The sequence below is a fragment of the Rhinoraja longicauda genome, chromosome 35, assembly GCF_053455715.1.
Source record: "Rhinoraja longicauda isolate Sanriku21f chromosome 35, sRhiLon1.1, whole genome shotgun sequence".
NCBI lineage: Eukaryota > Metazoa > Chordata > Chondrichthyes > Rajiformes > Arhynchobatidae > Rhinoraja > Rhinoraja longicauda.
In genome coordinates this window covers 9,832,788-9,846,256 of record NC_135987.1, presented here as the reverse complement: position 1 = coordinate 9,846,256, position 13,469 = coordinate 9,832,788, and positions in this window count along the sequence as shown.

Below are 13,469 nucleotides of genomic sequence, written 5' to 3'. Positions count from 1 at the left end.
GTCTTCATGCGCCTGTCCAAAAGCCTCTTTACCACCACTATCGTGTCTGTGTGCAGTTTTGGTCTCCAAATTTGAGGAAGGATATTCTTGCTATGGAGGGCGTGCAGCGTAGGTTCACTAGGTTAATTCCCGGAATGGCGGGACTGTCGTATGTTGAAAGGCTGGAGCGATTGGGCTTGTATACACTGGAATTTAGAAGGATGAGGGGTGATCTTATTGAAACATATAAGATAATTAGGGGATTGGACACATTAGAGGCAGGAAACATGTTCCCAATGTTGGGGGAGTCCAGAACAAGGGGCCACAGTTTAAGAATAAGGGGTAGGCCATTTAGAACGGAGATGAGGAAGAACTTTTTCAGTCAGAGAGTGGTGAAGGTGTGGAATTCTCTGCCTCAGAAGGCAGTGGAGACCAGTTCGTTGGATGCTTTCAAGAAAGAGCTGGATAGAGCTCTTAAGGATAGCGGAGTGAGGGGGTATGGGGAGAAGGCAGGAACGGGGTACTGATTGAGAGTGATCAGCCATGATCGCATTGAATGGCGGTGCTGGCTCGAAGGGCTGAATGGCCTACTCCTGCCCTATTGTCTATTGTCTATTGTCTATTGCCTCCACCACCACCACTGATCTCAGTGTCAGGACCCTGCGGTGCGGAGAGGTTGCTGAATGTTTCGTTCAGCTCCAGCAGAGGGAGTATGTTGCTGCGATACCGAACTCAGGGTCGGTTTCCTGACAGGCTGAAAGCTCGTCAGCATCATTCAAAGCCAACTCCACCGGGACGGAGAGAGAGAGAGAGAGAGAGAGAAATCTGACTGGAGGGAGCGAAGGAGAGGCTGGGAGGGTGTGTAGTAGATTCGGTGGTCCGCACAGGGCCCCACAATTCCAGGCCGGTGCAGTAAAGCCCAGGACAAGACAGCAAGCCATTGCACGGGCTTTGCACAAACATGAAGGCCACACACCCCCTAAGTCCGATCCTGCTGCTCAGTAGATCACAGCTCATCTGTCACTCCAGTCTACTCTCTGCGGCTCCAGTCCTATACATTGCCTGAATGGTGGCACAATGACGCAGCAGTACAGCTACTGCCTCACAGCACCAGAGGCCCGGGTTCGATCCCGACCCCAGATGCTGTCTGTGCGGAGTTAGTACGTCCTCCCTGTGGGCTTTCTCCAGTGCTCCAGTTTCCTCACACATTCCAAACACATGCAGGTTGAGATTAATCAGCTTCTGTAAAATGCTGCTGCCATGTCGGATGCAAAAGTGGGATAACATTTTCCTATCATAGAAACATAGAAAATAGGTGCAGGAGTAGGCCATTCGGCCCTTCGAGCCTGCACCGCCATTCAATATGATCATGGCTGATCATCCAACTCAGTATCCCATACTTGCCTTCTGTCCAAATCCCCTGATCCCTTTAGCCACAAGGGCCACATCTAACTCCCTCTTAAATATAGCCAATGAACTGGCCTCAACTACCTTCTGTGGCAGAGAATTCCACAGATTCACCACTCTCGGTGTGAAAAAAAACGTTCACATCTTGGTCCTAAAAGACTTCCCCCTTATCCTTAAACTGTGACCCCCTTGTTCTGGACTTGAGAGGGTACTTGGATAGGAAAGGTTTAGATGGATATGTGTCAAACACAGGCAAATGGGACTAGCATAGATTGGTCGAAGGGAGACACAAAATGCCATAGTAACTTAACTGGACAGGCAGCATCTTTGGAGAGAAGGAATGGGTGACGTTTTGGATCGAGACCCTTCTTCTGAAACGTCACCCATTCCTTCTCTCCAGAGGTGCTGCCTGCCCCGCTGAGTTACTCCAGCATTTTGTGTCTATCTTCGGTTTAAACCCAGCATCTGCACTTCCTTCTTAGGCATAGATTGGTATCTTGTCAGCATGGATGGATTGGGCGAATGGCCTGGTATCCATGCTGTATGACTCTGACTAACGTCAGATGGCCAGCTCTCCCAGTGTGTGTAAGTACATGCAGCTCCGACGCTGGATCATTGATCTACAACCTGCCTTCAGCTTGTCTTTCTCAGGAGATGCTGCTGGACCTCTTGGCCTTTGCCCATTTATCTCAGAGCTCCAGCAGCCCTCCGTCCAACTCTCTCCTCTCTTCCTGTTCTGCCTCCACCTCCAGGCGGATGTGCTTGCACAAAGAAGCCATCACCACCCACGCACGCACACACATCCCACACAAACCTCCGTCCTGGCATTTTCTGACCAAGTGCGTGGTCTTCGACTCTCCACACCCCTCCAGCATCTCTGCGACTTCAAACATATCTGTTTCCACTTGACCTCACATCTTGACTTGCCCTTGTTCTCCACAGATGCAGCTTGACCTGGCGAATGTTTCCAGGGTCTTTTGTTTTTATTTCAGATGCCAGATTTCCACCACCGGTAATTTTTCTGATTATATTCTTTTTAAGGAGGCATTACAGAATACAGAATACAGAGCTTTATTTGTCATTCGGTACCGAGGTACCGAACGAAATTACGTCACCAGCAGTCACACAAAAAAAAGAAACACAAGACACATGACCCCAACACAAACCTCCATCACAGTGACTCCAAACACCCCCTCACTGTGATGGAGGCAACAAAACTTCCCCTCTCTTCCCCACGCCCAAGTCCCCGCGGCCGAGCCGCACCGGGCGCTGAAACATCCCGCGGCCGAGCCGGGCGATGGAAGGCCCCACGGCCATACCGTGCGCAGCTAAGTCCCGCGGCCGAGCCGCGCCAGGCGATGGAAGGCCCCGCGGCCAAGCCGCACCTGGCGCTGAACCGTCCCGCGGCCGTACCGGGCGATGGAAGGCCCCGCGGCCGAGCCGCACCGGGCACTGTTAAGTCCAGCGGCCGAGCCGCACCGGGCGATGGAAGGCCCCGCGGGCGATTGCGATCATCCTTGAAGCCTCCTCCATCCCCCCTGGAGAACTCTTGTTCTGAAGGGCCTCAAAGTGACAATCAGAGCGGTGCAGTGGCTAAGTGGTAGAGTTACGACCTAACAGTGCCAGACACCCAGACTTGGGGTCTTGTCTGTACGTTCTCCCCGTGACCTGCGTGGGTTTTCTCCAGGTGCTCTGGTTTCCTCCCACACTCCAAAGATCTGCAGGTTTGTAGGTTAATTGGCTTCTGTAAATCTTCCCTTGTGTGCAAGGTAGAACTAGTATACGGGTGATTGTGAGTTGGTGCGGACTCGGTGGACCAAAGGGCCAGTTTTTACGCTGTGTCTCTAAACTAAACTAAAATATAAACTAAACCAAGCTAAACAGAGTCAGGAGGACCTGAACAATGGGCATGTTGGCTGAGAGAGGCCACAGACTTTGCTTCCCATTCAAACAACCCAGATTCGCTGAGCCAGTTTACATAAAACAAACTCACTCATACACATCTAAATGATTCTGGACAAAGGGGACGGCTGGGATTAGTCGGCCATTGTTCTGTCAGAGCAGACTGCCATGTGATGGGAAGACTGACGTGGCAACGGGTGAATGGCAGCCAGCATAATCAAGGACGAGCCACACCATGGCCACTCCCGCTTCTCCCCTCTCCCATCGGGCAAAAGATACAGAAGTGTGAAAACGCACACCTCCAGATTCAGGAGTATAAGAAAATAACTGCAGATGCTGGAACAAATCGAAGGTATTTATTCACAAAATGCTGGAGTAACTCAGCAGGTCAGGCAGCATCTCAGGAGAGAAGGAATGGGTGACGTTTCGGGTCGAGACCCTTCTTCAGACTCCAGATTCAGGGACAGTTTCTTCCCAGCTGTTATCAGGGAACTGAACCACCCTACCAACAACTAGAGAGCGGTCCTGAACTACTATCCACCTCATTGGAGACCCTCGGACTATCTTTGATTGGACTTTACCTTGCACTAAATGTCATTCCCTTTATCAAGTAACTGTACACCTCAATTGTAATCATGTATTGTCTTTCCACTGACTGGCTAGACGTAACAAAAACTGTACCTTGGTACAAGTGACACTGAACGAAACTAAACTTAAATTCAGAGGGTGGCTTGGCATTTATGAACGAATTGTGGGGTAATATTGGTTCAGTATATGAAAGTTTGATTAAAATCTGTGGAGGCCAAGTCAGTGTATATTTTTAAGGCAGAGATAAATAGATTCTTGATTAGTACAGGTGTCAGGGGTTATTGGGAGAAGGCAGGAGAGTGGAGTTAAGAGGGAAAGATAGATCAGCCATGATGAAACAGGGGAGTAGGGTTGATAGGTCAAATGGCCTAATTCTGCTCCTGTCACTTATGAATTTACTTGCTGTATAAAAACGCAGTGACTCTCTGAGATGTGACCTTACTTGCTCCTCAGTGTGCCAACACACCCAGCCTGGGTGAGACAATGAATGTCTAAACAGGAGGCTGTGGAGGCCAAGCCAATGGATATTTTTATGGCAGAGAGATAGATTCTTGATTAGTATGGGTGTCAAGGGTTATGGGGAGAAGGCAGGAGAATGGGATTAAGAGGGAAAGGCAGATCAGCCAGAGTAGATCTGATGGGCCGAATGGCCTAATTCTGCTCCTATCACTTATGAACTTGTCTCGGATAGGGTTGTTGGAACATAGACCCATAATTGGAAGGTGGTTGGACTGGAGTCTGGGGTTGGGTTTAGAACTGTGGGGGACACGAGTGGACGTTTGGATTGTTGGTGGAAGTGGGGCTGGGTAGGTATGCGAGTGTGGTTGGGATATGGGCGGGATAGTACAGGGATCTGATTACAGAAGCTCCACCATCCTGAACCGTTAGGTCTTATTCACGGTTTTGGTTCAAACAGAGCTGAATTGATGGTTCTTTCCCCCCCCCCATGGTATGGATTGGTCTGAGCTTCATCAGTTAACATCTGCAGAAATCTCACCTGACAGGCCATGAAATGAGCAAACAACTTTTGATTAGAGACTTCTCACTCAAGCGGCACCTTAAATCTGGCTCGCAAAATACTTGGGGGGGGAAAAAGCGTATTTGAAACATGCCTTTATGTAGAAGTTACCTTGCCTTCAATGCTGACTGGCAGATTCATTGGAAGCTGTTCACTTCAGGTTGATGGCTGGTCAGATGTTGAGGCTGAGCCACACACACAGGCAGCCTCTGTTCTACAAAATGCTTGTGTGTTCATCCCAGTTCCCCTTCAGGCACTGTCTTTGCAGCTGGCAACCACCCAGCAACACCAAGTGTTCTGCAAAACGCTCGTGTGGGGAGGAACTGTGGGGAGGCGCAGCGGTAGAGTTGCTGCTTTACAGCGAATGCAGCGCCGGAGACTCAGGTTCGATCCTGACTACGGGTGCTGCACTGTAAGGAGTTTGTACGTTCTCCCCGTGACCTGCGTGGGTTTTCTCCGAGATCTTCGGTTTCCTCCCACACTCCAAAGACGTACAGGTATGTAGGTTAATTGGCTGGGTAAATGTAAAAATTGTCCCTAGTGGGTGTAGGATAGTGTTAATGTACGGGGATCGCTGGGCGGCACGGACTTGGTGGGCCGAAAAGGCCTGTTTCCGGCTGTATATATATGATATGATATGATATGATGATATGTGGCGCGGTGGCACAGCGGTAGAGTTGCTGCCTTACAGCAATTACACCGCCAGAGACCCGGGTTCGATCCTGACCACGGGTGCTGCCTGTACGGAGTTTGTACGTTCTCCCTTTGACCATTTCTTTCCACGAGTGAGAGTTCTACTCAATAAGGGCAGCACGGTAGCGCAGCGGTAGAGTTGCTGCCTTACAGCGAATGTAGCGCCGGAGACTCAGGTTCGATCCTGACTAAGGGCGCTCTCTGTACGTTCTCCCCGTGGCCTGCGTGGGTTTTCTCCGAGATTTTCGATTTCCTCCCACACTCCAAAGACGTGCAGGTATGTAAGTTAATTGACTGGGTAAATGTAAAAATTGTCCCTAATGTGTGTAGGATAGTGTTAATGTGCGGGGATCGCTGGGCGGCACGGACCCGGTGGGCCGAAGGGCCTGTTTCCGCGCTGTATCTCTAAATCTAAAAAAATCTAAACCACAGTCTGTAGTCTCTTTTTTTGCTCTGGTTTATTTTCACCCACATGTTTAGACCGTAATGTTGTATCCTTATTGTTTTGATGTGGTTATGCTTTATTCTTAATTGTTAACTGTATGTTTGCGTTGTCATTGCGTTGTCATTTGTGAGCGGAGCACCTAGGCACATTCCTTGTATATGCACATACTTGGCCAATAAACGTATTAATATATATTAATGATTTGGATGAGGGAATTGAATGCAACATCTCTAAGTTTGCGGATGACACGAAGCTGGGTGGCAGTGTTAGCTGCGAGGAGGATGCTAGGAGGCTGCAGAGTGACTTGGATAGATTAGGCGAGTGGGCAAATGCATGGCAGATGCAATATAATGTGGATAAATGTGAGGTTATCCACTTTGGCGGCAAGAACAGGAAAGCAGAGTACTACCTGAATGGTGGCCAATTAGGAAAAGGGGAGATGCAACGTGACCTGGGTGTCGTGGTACACCAGTCATTGAAAGCAAGCGTGCAGGTGCAGCAGGCAGTGAAGAAAGCGAATGGTATGTTAGCATTCATAGCAAGAGGATTTGAGTATAGGAGCAGGGAGGTTCTGCTGCAGTTGTACAGGGCCTTGGTGAGACCGTACCTGGAGTATTGTGTACAGTTTTGGTCTCCTAATCTGAGGAAAGACATTCTAGCCTTAGAGGGAGTACAGAGAAGGTTCACCAGATTGATCCCTGGGATGGCAGGACTTTCATATGAAGAAAGACTGGATAGACTGGGCTTGTACTCGCTGGAATTTAGAAGACTGAGGGGGGATCTTATTGAAACATATAAAATTCTTAAGGGGTTGGAGAGGCTAGATGCGTGAAGATTGTTCCCGATGTTGGGGAAGTCCAGAACCAGGGGTCACAGCTTAAGGATAAGGGGGAAGTCTTTTAGGACCGAGATGAGAAAACATTTCTTCACACAGAGAGTGGTGAGTCTGTGGAATTCTCTGCCGCAGAAGGTAGTTGAGGCCAGTTCATTGGCTATATTTAAGAGGGAGTTAGATGTGGCCCTTATGGCTAAAGGGATCAGGGGGTATGGAGAGAAGGCAGGTACAGGTTACTGAGCTGGATGATCAGCCATGATCATATTGAATGGCGGTGCAGGCTCGAAGGGCCGAATGGCCTACTCCTGCACCTATTTTCTATGTTTCTATGTTTCTATTCATTCATTCATTGACCGCGTGGGTTTTCTCCGAGATCTTCGGTTTCCTCCCACACTCGAAATATGTACAGGTTTGTAGGTTAATTGGCTTGGTATAAATGTAAATTGTCCCTCGTGTGTGTAGGAAAGTGTTAATGTGCGGGGATCGCAGGTCGGTGCAGACTCAGTGGTCTGAAGGGCCTGTTGACATGCTGTATCACTAAACTAGACTCCAAACATAGACTCCAAAATGCTGGGATAACTCAGCGTGGCAGGTAGCATCTCTGGAGAGAAGGAACATGTGACATTTTGGGTCAAGATCTTTCTTCAGACTGAAAGTCAGGGGAGAGGGAGTCGAGAGACAAGGAATGGCAAGGTGTGAAAATGACAGATCAAAGCAGATGCTAAAAAGGAAATGTAGAATGGTTCATTGTTGGCTGAGGGGAAGGTGAAAGGAGGCAAACCATCAGTAAAATTAATCAGGAGGACAGTGCACCCAGTGGGAGAACTAGGGTGGGGGAGGGACAGAGAGAGGGAAAGCAATGGTTACTTGAAGTTAGAGAAATCAATATTCACTGCTGGCTTCTCAACTGCCCAAGCGAAATAGGAGGTGCTGTTCAATAGCACAATACTGGAACACAGCACTACACCAGCTGATGAGTTTACAGGCCTGTTAAGCTGCAGCAAGAAACAATTTTAATGTAAAATATATTCATGTTTTAAAACAGTTAAAATTAAATCTGGAAAGATGAAAGGAAAGTGAGAAAGTGGGAGGAGCTGTGAAGGGTGTTAGAGACAGCAATAGTCCGAGAGAGGTGTATAAACAAGGAACTGCAGATACGGGTGTACAAAAGACAACGTGCTGGAGTAATTCAGCAGCTCAGGCAGCATCTCTAGAAGACATGGTGATATTTCGAGTCAGGACCCTTCTTGTGGGCCACATTGGGGATGGGTCAATTGTAATCATGCATTATCTTTCCGCTGACTGGTTAGCATGCAACTGTACATTGGTGCACACGGCAATATAAACTAAACCTCAATTCTTCACACTCTTCAGGCGTTCCACAGGGCTGTGTGCCGAGCCCTCTCCTCTACTCCCTTTACACCTACAACTGCACACCTGTACATGGTTCTAACACCATTATTAAGTTTGCAGATTATACAACGGTGATTGGCCTCATCAGCGACAACGATGAGTCGGCCTATAGGGAGGAGGTCTCTGGATAGAAGGAATGGGTGATGTTTTGGGTCGAGACCCTTCAAAAGGTTTTCAATGTGGTCATAGTATCTGCCTCAACTGCCTCCTCTGGCAGCTCGTCCCATCTACAGTACCCACCACCCTTTGTGTACCCAGATTTGACTACCGGCTACATCGTCCGAGTCACACGCACTTATACACACCCCGAGTTCACCCACCATACCCATCAGGCCTCTCACATCGAAATAAATCTAATTCAATCCAACAGTCCTTCCTTGCTGTGCAGAAAGGAACTGCAGATGCTGGTCTATCCCGAAGAAAGACACCTAGTGCTGGAGTAACTCTGCGAGTCAGGCAGCATCTCTGGGGAGAAAGGATGGGTGACGTTTTGAGCTGGGACCCTTCTTCCTCGCTCCCCTGCCAGTTCTGTCCTCCGAATTCTCTTTCATCACGTTCTAAACCAACGTCCATCTTCTCGCCTGCCTCAGTCCTGCATTGGACCCCGTCAAACCCCCCCCCACCCAATCTACTTTAAACCTACCCGCGAAGCATGAGCAAACATGCTCGAGAGGTTACCAGTTCCCCTCCAGTTCAGGTGCAACCCATCGCCCTTGTTCAAGTCACCTCTGCCCCTAGAAAAGATCACAATGGTCCAGGATCGAACCCGGGTCTCTGGCGCTGTAAGGCAGCAACTCTACCGCTGCGCCACCTAAATCTCAGCCGTTTGTGAATCTCAGTGGTCTGAGGGGATCATGGTTCGGACCGTCTCAGCTGACAACACTTTGCTGACCATTAACGTCTCCGTACGCAGCCTGGTTTAGAACGGTCGGCGCCCTGTCCAACGGATAGCAGACCATCACCCTGCCCTTACCAGTCTCACGGTGTGGGATGTGATTATTGGACTGATGTTCCTTGCAAGACTGTCCAGGAATTATTTGTAACCCAGCACTAGGGCTGATGCAAAATCAACCCGAGTTCAACATGGGGAACCACCACGTAATTTATCCGAGTGAAAACAAAAATATCAGGAGAGTAGCAAAGGTGGTAAAGCATTAGAGTGTTCAAGAGAAGTGTTAAATATTTAGTTGAGGAACAAGCCCATTCTGCCCAACATCCACAGTGTGTTCACAAGTTCAAGTTCCAGGAGTAGAATTAGGCCATTCGGCCCATCGAGCCCACTCCGCCATTCAATCATGGCTGATCTCCGCCTCCTAATCCTATTTTCCTGCCTTCTCCCCATAACCCTTGACACCCGTTCTAATCAAGAATCTGCCTTAAAAATATCCACTGACTTGGGCTCCACAGCCCTCTGTGGCAATGTTCCACAGATTAACTACCCTCTGACTAAAGAAGTCCCTCCTCACCTCCTTTCTAAAAGAGCGCCCTTTAATTCTGAGGCTATGACCTCTGGTCCTCGACTCTCCCACCAGTGGAAACATGCTCTCCACATCCACTCTATGCCTTCCATTATTATCTGTTACCGCCCATCTATCTCCATTTCATGATTAACAAATGTCTGTGCTATTTTTCAGCCTGAAGAAGAGTCCTAAGTCAAAACATCACCTGTCCAAGTTCTCCGGGGATGCTGCCTGACCTGCTGAATTACTCCAGCACTTAGTGTCTTTAAAAAAAAAATCTTCCACCGTGGTTTTCCACGGGTCCTTTTAAATGCATCATTGGTTTCTCACCATTCGGTGAAGAGATTTTCCTTAAATTTCCCGTGGGATTTAACAGTAACGACTTGATATTCAATAGCTTCATTTCTAGCTTCACCATCAAATGGAAGCACTCTGACCAGCCCATCAACACTTCCAACAGCTTGGAGACCTCCATCAGCTCATTGCTTGCCTTATATTCATGTGGGGAGGAGCCCTGTCCAACATTCCATTGTTCTGACCCTGATCCCGACCCTGATCCTCTCCCAGCTGGTTTTATTCTACTTGAGCAAGCAAATTTAATTCTTTTCTAAAACACAACCAGAAACTAAAATGTCAACACAATAAACTGCAGGTGTCGGCATACAAAAAAAAAAGTCAGATTGCTGGAGTAACTCAGTGGGTCAGGGAGTATCTCTGGGAAGCATGGCTAGGTAGTATAAGAAAATAACTGCAGATGCTGATACAAATCGATTTATTCACAAAATGCTGGAGGAACTCAGCAGGTCAGGCACCATCTTGGGAGAGAAGGAATGGGTGACGTTTCGGGTCGAGACCCTTCTTCAGACTGATGTCAGGGGGGCGGGACAAAGGAAGGATATAGGTGGAGACAGGAAGATAGAGGGAGATCTGGGAAGGAGGAGGGGAAGAGAGGGACAGAGGGACTATCTAAAGTTGGAGAAGTCAATGTTCATACCGCTGGGTTGCAAACTGCCCAGGCGAAATATGAGGTGCTGTTCCTCCAATTTCCAGTGGGCCTCACTATGGCACTGGTGGAGGCCCATGACAGAAAGGTCAGACTGGGAATGGGAGGGGGAGTTGAAGTGCTCAGCCACCGGGAGATCAGTTAATGCGGACCGAGTGCTAAATTCCTCCAGCTCTTTGTGTTTTGCTCAAGATTCCAGCATCTGAAGTTCTTAGTGTCTCAAGTTCATAAGGGCGGCACGGTGGCGCAGCGGTAGAGTTGCTGCCTTACAGCGAATGCGGTGCCAGAGACTCAGGTTCGATCCTGACTACGGGCGCCGTCTGTACGGAGTTTGTACGTTCTCCCCGTGACCTGCGTGGGTTTTCTCCGAGATCTTCGGTTTCCTCCCACACTCCAAAGACGTGCAGGTTTCTAGGTTAATTGGCTGGGCAAATGTAAAAATTGTCCCTAGTGGGTGTTGGATAGTGTTAATATGCGGGGATCGCTGGGCGGCGCGGACCCGGTGGGCCGAAGGGCCTGTTTCTGCGCTGTATCTCTAAATCTAAAAAAAAATCTAAATAAGTGATAGGAGCAGAATTAGGCCATTTGGCCCATCAAGTCTACTCCACCATTCAATTATGGCTGATCTATCTCTCCCTTCTAACCCCATTCTCCTACCTTCTCCCCATAACCCCCCGACACCCATACTAATCAAGTTCTTCCATCAGTTTGATTTTTTTTTCCCTCCAGATCCCAGCATCTTTTGTCTCCGTGATATTTGAAGATGCTGGCCTTCCATCACAACAGAGAACACAGTTACGGGTCAAACCTCCATTAAGTTGCCGAGTCGAGGGAGAAAAGTGGGTTTGCCTTGTGTAGGGTGGAACTTGTAATATGGTGGTGGAGGCTTACTAATTGCAGATAACTTGCCTGGAGGAGATGTATACAAAAGGGGGCATTAAAAAAAAAAGGAGGAATAGAGAGGGAAAGACAACAAAAGGGAAAATCACAATGCTGGCACTGTCAGATGCACATTGGGATTCTGCTAGCGAGGCTTTGATGAACGACCTGCAGAATTTTCCCATCTTATTCTGTACTTCTGGTAAACTCCCCCAGATTAGTTATGCTGCTTCTATCTGGAGGTTGTTTGATCTCTGCGCTACCTGGGTCTAGTGAAAGTGCCTTGGGCTGTTGCACAAAAAAACAAACCCCAGACTGAAGCTGAACGGTTCTGATCTGAAACCCAACAATTGCCGCAGAAAGCAATCTGCCTGAAGGTTTCCCGTGGGAACGTCGCAAGAACCTTCAAAGAATTGAATATTAATGCCCACTCTTAAAATATTTATGAACAGCATATTTAAGAAATCCAAGAAAATATCTAATTGGGTGAACCTTAGCGAAGCCGGCAGAGGTGGGATTTATATTCCAAAGTGGAGCAATCAGGTCTCATTCAAAGCCTCCATTTACCTCGGGCATGTGAATGGAGTCCTTGATAGGCAATTATTCCCAATCATCTCGTTCAAATGGCAGAATTATACCATTCGGCCCATCAAGTCTACCCCGCCATTCAATCATGGTTGATCTATCGTAACCCTTCACCTGCCTTCTCCCCATAACCCCCGACACCTGTACCAATCAATAATCTATCTATCTCTGCCTTTAAAATACCCAATGACTTGGCCTCCACTGCCATCTGTGGCAATGAATTCCACAGATTCACCACCCTCTGACTAAAGAAATTCCTCCTCATCTCCTTCCTAAAGGAACGTCCTGGACTCTCGCACTAGTGGAAACATCCTCTCCATATCCACGCTGTCCAGGCCTTTCACTGTTCGGTAAGTTTCAATGAGGTTGCTCTGCTCAGAATTTTACTGTAGGCCTTTCCAAGCCTGGCTTGTGGCTTTGGGGAATGAGCTGGGGGCATGGCACCATTCAGTGCTACCGACTCCAACAGACATAAGAATCCCTCCTTGATGCTCTACCATTCAATAACATCACACCCGATCTCCTATCTCAGACCCACACCCCACGCATGGAACCCCCATTAACAATAATCTACCATTCCCGCTTTGACTTCTAAAGAGAATCCTAAAGATTCATCACCTTCCGGGTGAAGTCATTCTTCTCACTTCAGTCTTGAATGGCTGAGCCCGTATTTATAGACAGAAACCCTTGGTTTTCGACACCTCAGTTGGGAGAAACGTCTGCCTGCCTCGCTCCAGGATATTTTTGTACATTTCATGTAGACGATTTCTCATTCTTCTAAACTCTAGAGAGGGTAGATCCAGAATGTTTCATCTCACCTTGTGGGAATAACATCTTCATCCGAGGACACCCTGAATGTTTTGTTGCCAGTGTCCCACTGATGTTACACAAACCCTTCCCATTTTCCTTTTAATGGGAGCCACTCAGTCGTATGATCCTCCCCCTCACCATTGAGCTGTTACTTTCATTGATGACAGGAGATGGAGATGCACAAAACAAAAATCAGCAGGTGAATCCCATGTGAAAACAGATTCAGAAAGCTATGGTCTATGACTGATATCTCCCAGCAAATTCCTGCTCCAATCTTTGTTCCTATCCAGCACATCCCCAGGGAACAAGCAGAGGCAGAGATTAAGTTGTTGGAAAGGAGCATTATTTCCTGAGAGTGGTTTATCAGATACAGATAGTGTGTGATCACCTGATGGCTCCAGCACAGATAAAACTGGCAGAGCTCACGCGATTATATTCTCTCTCTCTCTCCC